The sequence below is a fragment of the Bidens hawaiensis genome, unplaced genomic scaffold (genome assembly GCF_021521415.1).
Source record: "Bidens hawaiensis isolate Kalapana, Puna unplaced genomic scaffold, B.hawaiensis_p1.1 tig00036368_1, whole genome shotgun sequence".
Taxonomy (NCBI): Eukaryota; Viridiplantae; Streptophyta; class Magnoliopsida; order Asterales; family Asteraceae; genus Bidens; species Bidens hawaiensis.
The window spans coordinates 95486-115753 of record NW_027505408.1 but is presented as its reverse complement, the minus strand read 5'-3'; the positions used below and the strand labels follow the sequence as shown (position 1 = coordinate 115753).

Below are 20268 nucleotides of genomic sequence, written 5' to 3'. Positions count from 1 at the left end.
ACATGAAACCTTTCTTTTGATTACCTGATGTCCACATATCCGTGGTAATTGCAATCCGGCTTTGATTTTTCTCCAAGATCCTTTAATAAATCAAAGATATAAATTAAAAGGCAATTAAGTAATAACTAATTATATTGAAACCAAATAATTAATGAAACATACCCCATTGTCTTTTCTTTTTGAAAGTCATAAATCTTCAAAATATCACTCTTTAAGGTATTTCGTGATGGAACCTTAAATAAAGGTTGTAGTCCGGTCACAAACTTTCTAAATTTATGATGTTCAACAATCACAAGAGGATATTCATGAACAATAACCATCTCGGCTTGATCTTTCCTTGACTTGTCGGGATCAAAGTTTAAACAAGTTAGATTTGTTTGTCCGTCGGTTGTTTTTTGTCCCATCCCCAATACTTGTTGACGTATATCTCTTTGGTTTCGTTTTGGACAAAATTTGTTATAATGATCAAGTAAGTGGCGTGTTCCATTCTCACTCTTAGCTCCTAATTTTCTCTTGCAATAGTGGCACTCCGCCTTGTCTTCACCATTGATCGTCATCTTCTCGAAGTGGTTCCATACAATTGACGTAAGTTTTCGCTTCCTAGAACCCATGTTGCTATCATCATTTTGGGTTGGGGTTTGGGTTTGCTCTCCTGTGGTTGTGTGTGATGGACCTTCATTGCTTGTATTTGGTGAAGATTGGTTCATACAGTTATTGCTATCGGCTTGTGAGTTATCACCCGGAGATGTTTGTGGTTGTTGTGTGTGTCCTTCCATAAATCCTACGAATAATTATGAAAATGAAAATGTTCTTAGCATCGCAATCAAAACACAAAGCATGCTTCACAACAGTCAATGCACTTAATACAATACACTTATACACAAGCATGCTTCACAACAGTCAATGCACTTAATACAATACACAAGCATGCTTCACAACAGTCAATGCACTTAATACAATACACAAAGCATAACTTACAACCGTCAATGATCTAATAGAATGAACAATGAGTTAGTGAGTGTTGACCTAACTGCAGAATGGGGAACGGGCGAGATGCGCGGCGGCGACTGCAGAATGGGGAACGGGCTGTGCCTACTCACTGCAGAATGGCGAGTCCGGCGACTGCAGAATGGGGAACGGCGACTGCAGAATGGCGAGTCGGGCTGTGAGATCAGAGATGCGCGGCGGCGTGCGGGCGGGAGGTTGTTCTAGGGTTAGGGTAAATGGCCAAATGGGAAAGTAGGAAACTGGTTTTAAACGGGTATACGGGAAAATGGGTTAGGCAGCCTTATTGGGAAAATAAATAATAAATAATATATTATATATAAATATAAAAATTATATTTAATTAAACGGGTTTTAAACGGGTATACGGGGCGGGTATACGGGGCGGGTACAGGCTATACCATACCCGCCCCGAACCCGATTAACTTAAACGGGGAAACCCCGAACCCGGACCCGTCCCCGATTAAGTGTCCCCGAACCCGCCCCGTTCGGGGCGGGTTTCGGTTTTCCCCATCGGGTTTGGTTTTTTTTGCCATCCCTACAACCAAGTCACTCAACTTTCAGTTTGTCTCAATTAGGTCACTTAAATTTCAATTTGTGTTGTAAAACGAGAGGGACAACTGCTATATTATCGTAAGTGATACATTTATTGATAAAAAAGTAGAAAAATGTTGGTTTTAATGACGTTTAAGTTATTTATAAACATAAAATATAAAGGTAAAAAACATAGTATTAGAACATTTATTGAAAGTTGAGGAACCTAATTGAGCTAAAATTGAAAGTTTAATGACCTAATTGAGACACATTGAAAGTTGAGTGAATTAATTGAGACAAAATTGAAAGTTTAGTGACATAATTGAGACAAAATAAAATACGAGTGAGTTAATTTGAACAAAATTAAAACTTGATTACTATTCTATGAAGTTATCCCTTAAAAGAACCGTGGTTTCCTAATGGTTTGAAAGTTGTAAGACCTTTTGTTTTAAACACTTGTACCATATGCTTAAATTAGTGTAAAACTCTTAAAATTAAGAGATTTGTGTAAAGACTATTTTACTCTTCCTATATGTATTGTAATATAGTATAGATACAGATATAGATTAATATTAAATATATATTTTAAAAATTATATAAATGGCAAGCTCGTTTAGGCTCGCGAGCCGGCTCGAGCTCGATAAGTGAAGCTCAGGCTCATTTATTAAACGAGCTTACTTTTAGGCACGAGCTCGGGCTCGATTAAGCTCGGCTCGATCGAGCTTTTTAACAAGCCGATCTTGAGTAGCTCGCGAGCAGCTCGGCTCGTTTGCACCCCTAGGTACAGGTACGGAACCGGTATTTCGTGCAAAATTCGGAAAATATCGGTACCGTATCGATACCGAAAACTCAAAACTTGATACCAATCGATACCAGTACCGAAAACGCTCATTCCTAAAAGCTAAAAGGTACCAGGTGTCTAAGACACAACATGTATCATTGTTACCATTTACATATGATCCCAATAGCTTACACATCAACCATATATTTCATGTACATATTAAACTTTTATGATGTAACACTATGTCAAGATAATTATTGTTAGGTATAATGATAATAGAGTGAACTCGCTTTTGATCCCTGTGGTTTCCTAAAATTATCGATTTTAGTCTAGTAGCTTATTTTAGACTTTATGGTATAATAGTTTCATTTGTGATTTGACTATCAATTTTAGTTGAACCCGCTAGCAGCATCCAGTCAACCATTGCTTAATACAACAGTGAGTGGGTTTTATTTTATTTATTTTTTATTTTTTTGTATTTTTCACATACTTTTAATCAAAATCAAAATAGAAAATATATTTCCCTGATTTGAACGTAACATTTCAAATCGTTCCAACCCTAAAATGCCGATGCTTCAGGTGCTCCATCGGTCGAATAACTTCGTCATCAACAAATTACAATATCTTGAATGCTTAAACTATGAACATCAATATGTGGATATGTCACCTATGAAATTTGTCATCAACGATTTATAATCGACAACAAGATGTCGCCAACAAGACGGACCAATAGGAACTGCCTCAGCCTAGTCATCTAGTAAGCCTGAGTTTTTTAAATACATATTAAAAAATATGTATCCTTAATGTTTAAACCTAATTACTTTATTTTATATATATATATAATCATCATCATCGTACTCAGTATATCCCACCAATAGTAAATCTATGGTAGGGTCTGAGGAGGGTAAGATGTAGGCAGCCTTACCTCTACCCCGTAGGAATAGAGAGGCTGCTTCCGGTGAGACCCTCGACTCGATAGTAGTTTTGCATCAAGCCTTGGGCATAAGGCACATAACACTCAACCATCGGCACACCGGTCGGTTGGTGTATGTACCCTTGTTTTTTGGCTATCAATGCCACCACATGATGCCTGATTAACCTTCCGCCACTTTTAACGTTATTTTCACGAGATTAGTAAAATAACATCAAAATTAGTGCAATTTCACTTTTGCCCACCCAATGATTCACACATATATATATTATATGCGGGCACCGCAAGCAAGGCGTTATATATATATATATATATATGGCAAGTATAAAATAAAAACCCTACCCACTTAAGAAAACTCTTGGAAACCCAACATGTGCTCTACAACACTCCACATCACCATATCCATCTTAACCATGTTTTATCTAGAAGGGGCAAAATAGTCCAATGAATTTATGACCTGCATCCCATAAATTATCTTCTGATCCTAGATTATATCCAGCCGTATTGTTGATTTGACCTTTGATTTCATAGTTAATTTAAACTTAACCACCTAAACTTATCTCATTACTCCTCATCTTTTCTCCCACCCCCTCCAAAACCCAATTAGCTCTTGCCGAACATTGAATGAGTTTCATCCCTCAGAGTATTTAATGAGTTTCATTTAATTCGTAATCATGGATCCCTCGCATGCTTTTTCAACATCAAATGATCTGCCGCTGGACATCCTTGAATAATATCCAGGTTATTGTTTTCTTTTATTATTTCATTAGGTTATTGACCCGTGTACGACATGGGTGAAAATATAGAAATCATTAGCTAAAGACATATAGTTTAAGATAGACAAAAGTTTTCGTTATATGTTTATTGGAGGAATTACTTGATATAACTGCAATTCATATTCATATGTAAAGAAAGTATTAAAAACAGTTAAAAAATAAAGATTAGGTACAATAAAAAAAGTTTAGATACAAAAATTATTCATAAAGGAAATATTTCAAAAGCTAGTTACATCATAAAGGAAATATTTCAACGGAAAACTTTTCCATCAAGTTTGAAAATACCAATTGTTTCCATAAAGGGATGATTTGCCCCTCGAGTATGCACCAATCTTTTTAGACATCAACATCACCAAGTAAACGATGTGTTTCTAATACATTGATATGCCAGTGTGTAGAAAAAATTAATCTGTAGGTGTGTAAAAAAAATAATTAACATATAAACACAAACAAAACTTGATTGACATCAAAACAATATGCACTAAATAGCGGCCAGCCTAAAAATAAATGTAGCACGATTTAGAAAAAAATATGAACCAAACCCGCCCGTTAAATTAACATAGAAACTAAGAATACATGAATAATGAAATTGGCTATAAAGTTTGAAAATAGTGTAATTTAAAACTCGTTTCAAACCGAACTCATTCTAATCACAACCTTCTTTTGCCCGAATCAATTTGATAATCTTTTAAAACAACCCACATCAACCCGTACTCAATTCAATCATACCTGTTACAACCCGAACTCATTTTACTCAAAATTATCAGTCATAACAGCATTATGTGATGTTGTACGTCCATGTTAGATATCTTTGGAGTAGCATGAACTCCAACAGTAAGCGATATCTACATCAGTTCCCTAGAAACTGCAACAAATCAAATAAATTACATCTTTATATAATTAGTAATAAATAGCATGCAGAACCCTCAGATTATGCAACGTTATTGTAAATTAGACAAATAATTACGCAACGTTGCTGTAGATTAGACAAATAGTAAATTAACTAAGGATAGTAGATGTAAGGTTAAAATCATAGACCAAACTTGTTACTGCATAGGGGTGTGCCAGAAACAGGTCCGAAAAACTGAACTGAAAAAAAAAAAACCCGACAGTTTGGTTTTATGTTTTTGTAAAAAACCAAACTAACGATTTTGGTTTTGCATGTATAAAAACTGAACCGAATTTCTAGATTTTTATTTGTTAGTTTAATTAATTATAAGAATTCAATTAAAATATGGTGGAGTTGACTTTAGAAAACGTTTTTGAAGAAAATCAAATTAATAGCCTATATAGTAAAGTCAACACCAGAAAAGGATAGTAACTGTACCTAGTGAATTTAGATTCCGCCTCTTTGAGGTTATGGTTTTTGATCCGTGAACGCAGTTGCATAGACTTTCGTTGTATGTATATGATATCAGTTTCGACCCGCTTTTGAAGGATTATCATTGACATTTGTTTACTTTGGATGTCGGTTTATAAAAGCGACGATCTAAGCAGTAACCGAATGCTCATCATACTAAAAGCCAACACCAGAGAACTCACCTCTGCGAAGAAAAGTACACGTAGAAATAGGACACCGGGAGTTGAAACAAAAGCAAAGTAGTTGTAAACGTAGATATAGAACAAATTGTAGTTACACAGACATGATAACGTTTAATAAAAAGGACAGAGGTTGAGCAAGATTTTAATTTCTAATTTTCTAAAATACTAATATAGCAAAAGTAAAGTAATCCAAATGCTATCACAAGCTCAATTCACATCTAGAAAGCATAAATTTAAATAATATGCACATTAGAATAAGACGGTCCGTAGTGAATTAAAAAAATACTAACGGAAGAAAGAAGAGAGCGGCAGTACGCGACGTTAATGTTAAAAATGGCTTCAGATAACACCCTTAAATTGCCTGGCAACAAAACATACAATGAATCTAAATTTTTAATACATTATTTAAATTTTAAACTCAATTTTTTTAGGAGCAACAGCAAACTTACCATGAAGATCGACACCTCATCGATACCTATAATAGTTGTATACAGCAATGTTGTTTGGAATTGAAGATTGGAGAAGACAAGAAGGTATGTGAAATCGATCGATTAGATGACAGTGAAGGTTGATCAGCGATTGAAACTGGAAGAAAGAATATGATGAAAATTAGGCGTGAGATCGGGTGATTGTGAAGGGAGAGAAAGGGATGAAAATTAGGGTTACAATTAAAACATCCCTTACAAAACTCATTTTATTTTTTGAATTATTTTATTGTTAAGAAATTCTATGATGTGTTATTATTTATGGAAGATAGTAAATTTATTCAACACAAATATGCCATATGGACATAGAATGAAATTTTTTAATAGTATATATAGATATAGATTTTTGTACTACCAAATTTCAATCTTGGTTTTTATTTTTTTGCAGGTGAAAATCATGTGGTTGTTTCGTCTCTTTTATATGTGAATCCAGTTTTCCAAGTTAATTGCAACTCTCCTGTTCTTTCTCGGTCACATGAATCCGGAGGTTTGTTTTTTTATGTGTGTTGTTCTGTATTTTTATGTTAGTTGTTTATGTTGCACTACTAATGTGTTATAATTAGTTTTTTTGTATTTTTTTTAGTATTTTTACCCCTTAGTGACAATTTACATTTTTTAGTGTTTTTACATTTTTACTGAAACTTTATCTTTTAGTGACAGTTTATAATTTTTACCTTGTAGTTTTTTTGTCTCACAACAGGTTTTAATTAGTTATTTTACGTATTTTATGTTAGTTTGTTTATGTGTCACAACAGGTTTAATTAGTTTTTTTTAATGTTTTTTTGGTATTTTTGTCATTTTGTACACAACTTATGAAAATGGATTAGTATCATCACTATGTATAGCTAATTTTGTCCTTTTTTGACTTTTTTTTTCAAGATACCCATGAGTCCGAGGGAGACAATTTCTTTCATACTCCAAACGGAACCACGTTTGGTGTCCTGATGTTAGTGCCCCACCTAAAACCGGCGATTGGTGCTACTTTCAATAGTTGGGAAGAAGTTCTTCGGTTTTACAAAAATTATGCCTTTAAGGCTGGTTTCTCAATTCGAAAAGGACAGACCAAGAGATGGAAGAATGTTGTTACACATAAGTATTTGAGGTGTAATAAAGCTGGCAAACCACATGGTAAACGTAAATTTGACACGTTATGCGAGAGCTCCTTGAAAATGAGGCAGTGTACATTTTCCGTTACCGATTGTCCAGCAAGCATTACGTTACAAGTATGCGAAGAAACGTCCGTGTACAATGTCATAAAGTTATGTGAAAATCATAATCATCCTTTAGTTGAAGAGTACAACAAAGATTTAACCAAGATATCTCGAAAGCTCATGTTCTCAAACCAACAGTTTATTCACCAAATGAGTTTAAATAAAATTGGTCCTACTATAGCTCATCGTTTGCAAGTTTTAATGAAAGGCGGTCACCATAATGTTAACGGACAGATTTCAAGAACTGGTACAACTCTATGGGGATACATATTGGTGACCGAGACTCGCAATTAGTTCTGGACCGCTTGAAGGATCGTTGTGAAAGTTTACCAGATTTTTATTTTGACTTCGTTGTTGAAAAAGGGAAATTGAAATCGGTCTTTTGGGTCGATGAAATATCGAAGATAAGTTATCAAGCTTTTGGGGATGTAATTGCTTTTGATGCTACTTATAAAACCAACAAGTCTTTTGTTAATTTAGTTAACATTTTCTTAACCTTTTACAATTTCTGTAACTTTTTCATTTTTGCGTAACTGTTACATTTACTTGTTTGCATTTTAGGTACAAAATGATATTTGTACCCTTTACCGGTGTTGACAACAACAAGAGATGCGTCACATTCGGTGCCGGGTTGTTAAGTAATGAAACCATAGAATCATATAAATGGGTGCTTGAAGCTTTTATTAAAGTTCATGGGAAACAACCACAGCTTGTTTTAAGTGATCAAGATCCCGCTATGAAGCTAGCAATTTCCCAAGTTATGACTCAATCCCGCCATAGGCTTTGCATGTGGCACATTATGAAGAAATTACCTTCCAAGGTAACACACTGTGAATTAGTGTTTGGTTAGTCATAGGCTTTTTGCATGTCTCAATCGTGCTCTTCGTAATGTTCTAATGTTTGTTTTGCTTTCTTTTAAACGTGAATCAGATTTCTAGCGATCTTTTAGATAATACAAACATCCGGGCTAGGATTCATCGGTTGGTTTGGAATGTGTTTATCAAGCCTTCTACGTTTGAATCTAGATGGGAAGAGCTGATGGAAGATTTTGGTTTGCAAGAGCACGGCTGGCTAAAAGAGATGTACGCAATTAGGGATCAATGGGTGCCGGCTTATTTTAGAGACATTCCCATGTGTTGTTTAATGAAGACCACATCAAGGTGTGAAAGCTCTAATGCCTCCTTCAAAGTTGACTCATCCAGCGCGAACACATTTGTTCAGTTCATATTGTGTTTTGAAACAAGAATGGATAGTCAACACTACATGCAAAAATTGTGCGGATACAAGACATTCGAAGTCTCCTTTAAAGATGAAACTGGTTTGCCCATAAAGAAACATGCCTTTGATTTATACTCAAACAACATATTCCAGGAAGTTCGTAAGGAAATATTCAAAGAGAAGTTTTTTTGTTATGTATCCGGCACGGAAGAAGTTGATGGCATACATGTGTATTCTGTTACCCATCTTGATAAAAACCGGGATATCACCAACATTTTCACGGTAAACTCATAACGAATATCTAATAAATGTTAACATTTTTTGGGTTCATGTAACCTATAATTAATTATATTTTTTAATTTAAAACCACATATGTTTTTATATGCTATATCTTTTTATGTGACTAAATCCATTGGTGATATATATTAACAGTTTTTTGGTGTTTGTCTACCATGTAGTTTAACAGTTTTTGGGTTTAGGTAACCTATAATTAAATATATTTTAATGTACTTTAACTTTAATATATGTTATATTTTTTTATATGTTATGTTTTTTATGTGAAAAAAACCATTGCTGATATATATTAACATCTTTTGGTTTTTGTGTAACTTTATTATAAACATTCCTATGTCTATAAATGCATTTTATTTTCTATAATTCAATGCCAACCAAATAGTTATCCATGCTGTCTTTTTGCACCACCGCATGTTGAATATGATAGTAAAGATCATTCGTCTTCCTTTTCATGTAAGAGCTTCACCTGAATTGGATACTTATGCTGACACATTTTTTGTGTTTACCGAGTTAAAAAAGTAGACAAGATCCCTTCCCAATACATTAGTAAAAGGTGGACTAGGGATGTTCTCCCCAAACGTGTATGGGAAGCTCGGTACCAGAATCGGGTTGATAACACCGGCTGTTCCGGTTTTCGGCATGAGATTTTTGAAATAATATCCGACTGTGTTGATGCATTAAGAAGTGACCCTCTTGGTTTGGCTTCACTGGCACGCGAGATCAGAGTTTTGAAGGACCACACATTTCTAGGTAAAGCAGACATGACAAATGCTTCTCAAAATAAGGCAGTGGTGATTGAAGAGTTGATTGGGCGTTAGCTATTGATTTGGAGATGGCAGTCGGGAATCCGGACGTAATTAGAAACAAAGGTACCGGTCACGTTCATTGTATCGTGCGAGAGGCTGAAAAACAAGTTGAAAGGTCTCAAAAACCTCTAAGGTTATGCAATAATTGTAAGCAATATGTGAATGATCATGACTCAAGAAATTGCGAGAAAATCAAGTTGAAGAAACTTGAGGCCGAAAAAAAACGAAAGGAGGTGGAAAAAATAAGGATGGAAGTGGGGAATATGTGAAGGAAATGGTAACAGCTAAACCATTTGCTAAGTGATTTTACTTTTTGATATCATGTGAGCTTTGATTTAGAAAAGTTGATCCTCTTTTGTAATAGTATGTAACTAAAAATGAATCAACTACATGCATCAATGTGTTTTAAGCCCTTGTTTTTTTTTAATATTGTGTAACTCTAGTTGACCCCCACTTTTTGTAATGTTATGTGACTACAAAGGATCAACTAAATGCATCGATGTTTTTAAGCCCTTTTTTTTTGTTTTGTAATATTATGTAGGGTTATGTAACTCTAGTTTATATGAATCAAACTTGTTTTTGGTTTATAATTTTATTTATCTATTAATAAACATTTTTCCACTTGTTAACTCATGGTTGATGTGCATTTAAAAAGTAATTTTTTTTTAAAAAAAATGAGGTACATTTTCCACCACAAGTCCATATCATACACTACTAGGAGACAAAAGAGACATGTAAAAGTGTTACATTGAAAACGAAAGAACAAATTGTAACTCTAACGTCTTATCATTACAACATTACCACAAAATTTAAAGACATTAGACGTTACAATAAACCTAAAACAACAAACCTCCGAAAGAGATATGTAAAAGTGTTACATTTAAAACAAAAGAATAAATTGTAACTCTAACGTCTTATCATTAAAACCTTACCACAAAATTTAAAGACATTAGATGTTATAATAAACCTAAAACAACAAACCTACGAACCTAAATTACCAAAGTAAACATAAGAAGACATCCATGAAGCATGATAATAATAAGAAGCACGCTTACCCTATCGGTAAAGCGCGCAACAGTAACATGAAAAACGACTACCCATCAGACGGAGTGTTGGGTGCCGCCCAAGTAACATTACTAGAATCATGTGTAACACCCCGGCTAAAGCGGAAACGCCTGAGTGTGACGCACAGATTGCTCAAACACACGTGACACTATTAGGTGACCATAATAACATTATTTCATTTAAATCATCATGTAACACAAGTTTATCAAATATTACAAATTGTAAACAAATAAATAAACGAAACGGTAAATTGTTCTTTGAATATCCTATAAGCATGTTATGTGTCATTCAATACTTCATCCTCAAATCACGGTACCTGTAATATATGTATAAAATACGGTCAGCTATAAATATAGCTGGCGAGACTTCCACAGTTTGATATACTACGTAAAAACCATACAATTCCATGAACTTGTAAAATGCGCAAGTAAGGGTTCTTTACACTCGATGCAATGGACCTGAGTGTAAAGAACAAACGAAGGTCCTTTCCAGTTGGGGCTACCAACGTACTTGGATATGAGGTCCCTTTTCCACTCGATAAAAATGGACCTGAGTGCAAAGGGGGGCGTATGATCATACTTATTGAGGCAACCACTTGAAATCCACGTATATAACAAATAAGCAAGTAAGCATACAAGTCCATGATATAAATTGTAATTTGTAAGCAAAGTTGTAAATCTTGAAATTTAATAATGGATACATATGCTACCCCAAAATATGAAAACATTTAAAAAAGGGGTTGTGAAAACTCACCTCGAAATCGAAGATAACTTGAAATATAAACCGTAAGCATAATAATGAAACCGAAGCAACCGAAAGTACTTTAAAGAATCCGAAACATTTGAACTTCTCGAACTATAAATAAAATAAATACGAATATTTAAAGACCAAACTAACGGGATTATTAAAGTTAATTATTGATTTGGTTTTAGGAGTTAAGCATTATTTAATGTAGCTTTTATTATTTTATGGTATTTTTATATTATAATAATATTTTAAGTTAACGAAAAGGTAACAAACGAAACGTATTTTATAATATTATTTTAAGCGTAATGGAAATCTAATGATTTGAATTATTTTAATATCATAATTTTAAACACTAATATGAGAGTTACAAAGCACTGATTTTATCTTGGAAAATTAATTATGTTATTGGTTTAAACTAACGAATTATAATCTAATGAATTGTGGTTAACGGATGAAAGTTAATGAAACTAACATTAATGAATTAAAGTTAACGAAGCTGATATTAACGAATTATAAAACTATCTTTAATGGTTTAACAATTTAAAAGAAGCTATAGAATTAAAGTAGCGAAAATACAATTAATTTTACGATTATCGAACATGGAAGTTAGGTTTTAGTTGAAAATAATAAATTATAATTTACCAAAAATTTTATCTAGTTTTTAAAAAAACAATTTGAATTTAAAATGATTTTTAATGGTTTATTTGATTTATAACAATTTTTAATAGATTTATTTGATTAATTATATTTAATAGAATCTGATTAAAAAAAACATGAGCTCAAGAACAAGCTGACCCGGGTCCTTCCGATCACACATAGATGTGATAACCATTGGACTAGGAGAGTTTGCTTGTTTTAAAACATAAAAGGAAAATATATAAATAACAATATAACTTCATCTTCTTCCTTTTTAACAAAGAAACCCTAGGTTTTTGATTCATCAAATCCATTCCATGTTTGATTTAGTAAGATGAGGGGTTTTGATTCTGGGTTAAAAATGAGTAAAAATTACCAATAAAGATGACGGGATGATGGTGTACCGTAGTCGCCGGAAAACAAACTTTGAAGATCAACTTCGCGATTGCATAGAGTGTGTTAGATTAAAATGATGATTGGGATGAGCTTAGAATGATGTTTAGGGTCTTATTTATAGGATTAATTGCAACGTAAATCGTTAATGGTCGTTAAATGCTTTTGGCCGGAAATCCGGCGAAAATTACGGGATTTGTGATGGATTAGGACGTTATAGTTTAATTAGAAGGTTGTTTTGCGTTTAATATTAAGGTCTACGGTCGTTAAAAGAATTAGGTGGGTCAAACGCGTTTATTACGGAGCGATTTGAGGTAGCCGAAATCTTGCGCCGCCGCCGGAACTGCTCGCCGGGAAAACGAGATGGAAGGGACGGCTAGTTGTTGGTTATTATTATTAAATTATTATATTTTAAATCATTTTACATTTCAGCCCCTTAGCTTTCATGTTTTTTTAAGTTAGGAATTTAATTGTAATTTACAAACTGCTCCTTTAACTTTGATAAGTTATAGAAATGTAATAAAAGTTTAAATGCTTGAAAAGTTTCGTATAATACTCGCATAACTTGGAAACTGTTTAACCTAAAAACTTTAAATCCCGTAGTCTCGTTTATTAATCGACACAATAGCACTTGAACTAACGATAATCGTAAGTCTTCGTCGGGAATATAACATTAAGGATGAACGTGTAACAAAAATTATATCGAAACGAACAACCGAGTCGGTTTAACGAATCCAAATACGTAAGGTAATGATGAGTAAATACATGCAATGAAAATTAATTAATAATATTATAATATATATATAAACAAAACCAAAAATTCGAAATGAGTCGGGTTTTCGGGTTTGAAAAGTAACGAATGTTACATCATGGGCCACAGATGTTTTTAGGAACAAAGAATCTGCAATTTCAGGCCACCAATGTAATGTTCTGGCGGTTGTATCTTACCACAATCAGCGCAAAACCTGTGGCCTGCACGTGGATGTTTGTCGAGAGTAACATGATTGCTCCAATCATAGTTCAAAACCCACTTATCATCAAACGGATCATTTTCATCCCTCAACGGCTCGTTTTCACTTTTCTCGTGCACCTCACTTTTAACCATCTCGAAAAATTTTACATTTCGCACGGGATTACTGACCTCACCCGGTTCCGTCTTGGGAACTATTACATCACCAGATTTTGCTTGTGCAACAACAATCTCGGTATTCTTTTGGCCCACAGATTCACTTTTAACGTTAGTAGCGGCAGCTTCAGCTAACCAATGAGCCGTGGTTTTGTAAAGCCTTCTTGTTGCTTCGTTTGGGACCTCTGAGTTTTTTTTTTGCCCCCCCCCCCCTCGCTAGACGAAGACGGCCCTTTTGCTTTGTATTTTGTGGTCCATGATTTGCGTTTACCCCTAAACATGTTTTACGATACAACTATTGTGAAAGAACCTTTTTTTGTTTGGCATATTGTTTTTTTAAGTTGCAAGGCTCCTAAAATGTGTATCTCCAAAATTTAATTTTGGTAGGTGACATAAAGCATTTTGTAAGTAGGTTGATGCAAACATGGCACTTTTTGTAAGTAAGTACGCCACAATAAAAAACACAAACAAGTACAAAATCTAGTTTCATAGAAAGCTAACTTTTTGATTGCACTAAACTAGTTCTAGTTACATTTAAAAATTAATTTTTGTCACTAGGTTAATCATGTTAACAAAATCATGTAAACAAATTAGGTTTGTTTTAAAAAACACACAGTTACATGTGTTACATGTTTTCTGTTTTTAGAAATACAGTTTGTAAAAAGATTTTTTAATGTAACGAGATTTAGTTTTAGTGGATTTAAAATTGATTAATTTGAAAAACAAACATAAAAAAAACATGTCTTCAAAAAAAACATGTTATCAATAATACATTTTGTGTTTTCAAACAAAAATCCAGTAAAACGGTAAAGCACCATTTTATAGACCCCCTTTTTATAGATTGTACACCTTTTATATGGACCCCTATTTTTAGCATGGAAGGTTTAATCAATTTTTTTCATTTCTAGAACTCCTCATGTGCGTTTATCGGATGGATTGACTAACCCGGGTTTTTTTAGGTCATTTCGTGGTCCATGGAGATAATCCCGGGTTTTTTGAGGTCAAAAAATCAACTAGAGAGTGATAATAAGAGTTTGAGGGCCAACGTCAAGAAGAAGAACAATCTCATTTTCCTCCATTTCCTAACTTTGTTTTTACTAGTTATCAATTAAAACTTTTATGCCTTAAATTTTTTGTTGTTCAACATGGCTTTACATAGCTGTAGTTTAATTGTTAAAAGTATACTTACCAAAGTAGAGGTCACATGGCTTTCACCAGCCACAAATCACATCTTTGCATTTTTAACATGCTTTAAAAATGCTAAATTTTTTTCGTAATATTCAAAAAATGTTATAAAAATTTTATTTATTTTGTTACAAAACATCGTTAAAAAAATGTTACCATTTTTGGTACTTGTTTTTTGCAACAACACAAAATGTGTTATATTATTTTTTGATATTTTTAAACATGAAAAAAAAATGTTACTTGTTATTTTTTTGATAGTTTTTTGGTGTTTTTGTAATGATTTTTTTAACCTCCTACTTTTAATTTACACCTTATAACCCAACAACCCATCAACCCCCCTACATCACATATATAATAGTTTTCTCAACCGATATTCTCATAACACTCCTTTTACTTCTCACCAAAATAAGCATCTATTTACCCAAAAATTATGGTGTTGTGCAAACGTGGCAGGGTTGCTGTCACCCACACTTTGTGGACTGATCGAAACCCCGGTTGTAGATTCTACTCCTGCCCATAACGGTAAAGTACTATTTCTGTAACCTTTTTACATCTTTTTTGAGCATGGAAGTTTGAATCCATTTTTTTTATTTTTGTAGAATTCTATTTTTGTAGAATTCCTCATGTGCGTTTATTGGATGGATTGACCAACCTATGTGTTCACAATCCATGGAGATAATCCCGGGTTTGTTAAGGTCAAAAAACCAATTGGAGAGTGATAACAAGAGATTGAGGGCTGAAATCAAGAAGAAGAACAATCTTATTTTCTCCCTTTTGCTAGCTATGTTTCTACTATTTACTTATTAGGCATCATTTTCGAGACAAAAACACTATGTAATGGTAACTTTGGGGAAATGGTAACTTTAAGATTTAACCCTACCCTACCTTTTTTAACCCTAATTAATGATGATAAAGATGAACTTCATAGCTTTCATATACAACTTTTATGTATTTAATTGTTAAAAAGTACACATTTAGCAAACTACAGGGGTCGCATCTGGGCATTTTGTCACCAGCCACACATCACATCTTAATTGCTTTTTTATTAAGGCCAGATCACCTTTTTGTCAGGTAACAGGTTTTAGATTCCTGACACAACCTTCCATCATCCCTTTATCTAACTTAATTATTAACTAACAAACAAGATAAACAGGATTTAGCAACAAAGTTACATTAAACAAACTACGAGAACAAACTACATCACAAGTAAAAAAACACTTACATTAAAACACCACAAAACAAAAACAAAAAAAAAACAAAAAAACAAACAAACAATAACCAATGTTTTTATCACACAAAAATACATGTCCATTAGATAATAACATCAACCAACACCAAGAAAATCAATCACCAAGCACATTAACTTAAGCAAGCGCTTTCGTCTTCACTGCCCCTCTTAACATGTTTGCTTGTGACAACAACTTCGTTGCAATCTTTTTTCCCAGTCTACCTAGCTGCCCCTTTTTCTTCATGCCATTCTTATCAAAACCACACTCGAATGTCTCATACATACCCATGAACATTTCCAGGTGTCTCATAGCAAATACCGCCGAGTCCACCAAATTTCTTCTTGTTGCCCAAGAGATGAGAATTCTTAGAATATTCAACTCCTCAATTTCTTTCGCCTTCTCATGAGCACAACTATATAAGTAATCAACAAACAAATGTTTTTGTAACAGAAACAAACAAACTCAATTTAATGTAAGTTTGATATTTTTTAACTGCCCAGTTTGCTAAGTATAAAACAGTTTGATAAATTTTAAAAGCTTACCAACTTGTACGGTGTGTCCTTTCCCTCATATGTGGAATGATCCCTCATTCTTGCTAGCGGCCACATGTCGGCGAGGTGGTCAATGATATTGATGGCTGGAGTCTTCAACTCAAAAACAACCACGTAGTACATTTCTTGTTCAAACAACGTGAAAAAAACCATATCAAAATCGTTGATCCCCCCGGCACCTGAACTCTTCTTGATTGCGCGGTTCATGTTTTTTTCAAATTCCACCCGCCTCTCGGTCGCAGATGAAACTGAGTTATTTATTATCCAATTGTGTCGAAGCATGAAATGAATCTGACCTGATCCATGACGATGTTTCCACGGATTTTCGAGATGAACGAACCACGTCTTGATCTTCTTCTCCGGTTGCTTGAGACCTGCAATGGCTTTTTGGGGGTGTGGAGGTGACCGCTAAGAAATCTCGAGGATCTCTTGTTCACAGACACAAAAATATGGTGGTGGCTCTTATTGAGAATGACCAACCCCTAATAAGGAGGTGGAGACCTCCTTATATAGGGAGCCTCATGGCCACCATCATGGTACCCTAATGGGCCTAGCCCAGTTAGGGTTACCTCCACAAAACCCCCTCAGCCCAATAACATTGTATTAGTCCATATAATAAAATAAGCCAAACATAATAAATTTAGGGTCGTAAAACCGGGTTTAGTACCATACCCCTACAAGCCCCCCCAAGTCCAGCGTTGCTCCTGGGCGCGCAAGTGTTTAGGTGGAGCGCTGGACTTTATGAGGTGTGTTAGGGCGTGAGGCGGTTTTTTCCCTTTTCTTCGGCCTTATCTTTATTGTCTTTGAGTTTTGGGAGGTTTTCTTCATGATGGTGACGTGTTGTGGTTTTTATGATAATGATGGTGCACTAGCATGAATAAGATATAGCACGCCGAATAATAAAAGCCTGCGCGCGAGGCGACTTACGAGCTATGAGAATAATAAAGCTTGCGCGCGAGGCGACTTATGAGCTATGAGAATAATAAAAGCTTGCGCGCGAGGCGACTTACGAGCTATAAGAATAATAAAGCTTGCGCGCGTGGCGTCTTATGAGCTATATGAATAATAAAAGCTTGCGCGCGAGGCGTCTTACGAGCTATAAGAATACTAAAAGCTTGCGCGCGAGGCGTCTTATGAGCTAAGAATAATAAAAGCTTACGCGCGAGGCGTCTTATGAGCTATATGAATAATAAAAGCTTGCGCGCGAGGCGTCTTACGAGCTATAAGAATACTAAAAGCTTGCGCGCGAGGCGTCTTACGAGCTATATGAATAATAAAAGCTTGCGCGCGAGGCGTCTTACGAGCTATAAGAATACTAAAAGCTTGCGCGCGAGGCGTCTTACGAGCTATATGAATAATAAAAGCTTGCGCGCGAGGCGTCTTACGAGCTATATGAATAATAAAAGCTTGCGCGCGAGGCGTCTTACGAGCTATAAGAATACTAAAAGCTTGCGCGCGAGGCGTCTTACGAGCTATAAGAATACTAAAAGCTTGCGCGCGAGGCGTCTTATGAGCTATATGAATAATAAAAGCTTGCGCGCGAGGCGTCTTACGAGCTATAAGAATAATAAAAGCTTGCGCGCGAGGCGTCTTAGGAGCTATATGAATAACAAAGCTTGCGCGCGAGGCGTCTTAGGAGCTATATGAATAACAAAGCTTGCGCGCGAGGCGTCTTACGAGCTATGAGAATACTAAAATCTAATTTAGCTAGTTAACGTAATTTAAAGAGTCTGTGGGTTCGATATCCGGACTTACTTAGCTGTATTAGAGTCGACCGGTACACTTGCCGGTTAGTAGTTTTAGTTAAGTTTAAGAGTCTAGAATTTATATTACTTGGTGTCTAGATTAGCGTGCTTTTATATAACTACTTTTAGCACATAAGTCAGTATCCGATACGCTCCTTATGGTATAAACACATGCAGTAAAATTTTAGCGTTAAAAACCTAAAAAAATAATTCATCAAATTAACATATAAAAAGATTAACATGTAAAAGAAAACAATATATTTAACATGATGTTTATTTAGTTAGCAACCCCGGGCACCGGAAAAATTCAAACGTTATCGGTCCCGAGCATTGAGGCGGTAACTCGACACAAATTCGGTTGATTTTGATTACGCTTGTTACAGTATTGGAGCTACAAAACGAAGAAATTTATAAAAATTAAGGTGGACCAATGGCAAATTGTTTATTTGGGCGTTGAGACAGTGAGTCTACGCGAATCTGGTCGGTCTCCGTCAGCTTCGTTATAGCACCGAAACTAAAAAAAAATTGGCGTTTTGTCTGTTTCCTATACGTTCGTTATGATAACTGAACTAAATAAAACAAAAAAAAAATCACAAATTAATATGTTGTCGTCAAGTGCCCAATAAAGCACTTGCGGCACCAAAGTTATATATATATATATATAGGGAAGGTTTCAATTAAGAACCCCTTTGAGTTTTAAGAACTCGAAAAAACTCAGTGTAACGATTTTTTTTTTTGAATTTTTTTACACATACGTAATATATGTAAGTTACATACACGTAAAAAAATTACAGAATTTTTTACGCATCGAGTCGACTTTTTACACATGTGTAACGGACCTAAAAGTTAGTGTAACCACTTACATATTTATTCTCTTTCCTACTTTGACTTTTTTGCCAGATTTAATCTTAATCATATATTTCAATCCATTTAATTAAATGTGTGGCCTAGAATTGTATTTTTAAGTTCTTAAAATTTAACATGGTTCTCAAAATATCCCTCACCTATATATATATATAGTAGTAATTTGTTATATAGTAATAATAATAATAATGCATTTCTGTAATTATTTTAGGGTTAAGTTATTATACAAATAGGGACAAAAATAAGAAAGATAAGAATGATTTGTAGCCACATAAAAGAAACCCCTCAAAGAATTTTTAAAAAATTAATAAAAAAATCATAACTCAAAATTTAATAAAAAATAAAAAGGTAAAAACATAAAAATAATTCCACCGTCTTTCTCGTTATTAAAAAAAAAACACAATGTTGAGGGAAAAATATCATTGTGTCTTTTTGTTTATCGTTGTGGTTTATGTTTATTTTCGTCTTGATTGTGTATTTTTCCTTGACAATGTGTCATTTTTTCTTGATATTGTGTTATATTTTGTTCGACATTGTGTTATAATTTGCGATCTATTATGTCTTTTGCTCATTTTCGTCATTGTGTCTTTTCGACGTTTTTTTTGAACAGGGATGAAGGGGAAACATTTTAGTGTTTTAAAATTTTTGATTGAGTTATGATTTTTTATTATTATTTTTTGAATTTGTTTTAAGAGGTTTTTTGTGTGGTCATAAATCTTTCTCACATTTATAATTTTTATCCATTTTTATTTTAATTTTTTCCATTATTTTATATTGATTGCATATAAAATAATAAAATACAAATTTAGGTTATTTATATTAAATTAAACTGAAGATAAAAAAACATAACTTACCTTTTTAAGTCATGTGAAACTCGTGGGAATAACTTTATATATACATTTAAGTTAGGCATATTATCCATTATAATATTCCAAATTGAATGATAGTAACTTCTTAACTTCATTTGTAGACAAGGCTAAATAGTAAATTTCAAGATTAGTACCTATATATATCATATAACCATAACCATAACCATAACCATAACCATAACCATAACCATAACCATAACCATAACCATAACCATATATAACCGAGCTCCGACTTATGATCCCATAATCACAAATCCTAAACCCTGAAAACCAAAA

At 34.1% G+C, this 20268-nt stretch overlaps 1 pseudogene; it reads left to right on the top strand.

The window, feature by feature from the left end:
• The first annotated feature begins 999 nt into the window (after positions 1-999).
• LOC143613002 (protein FAR1-RELATED SEQUENCE 5-like) lies at positions 1000-9851 on the top strand (annotated as a pseudogene).
• The last annotated feature ends 10417 nt before the right edge of the window (positions 9852-20268 follow it).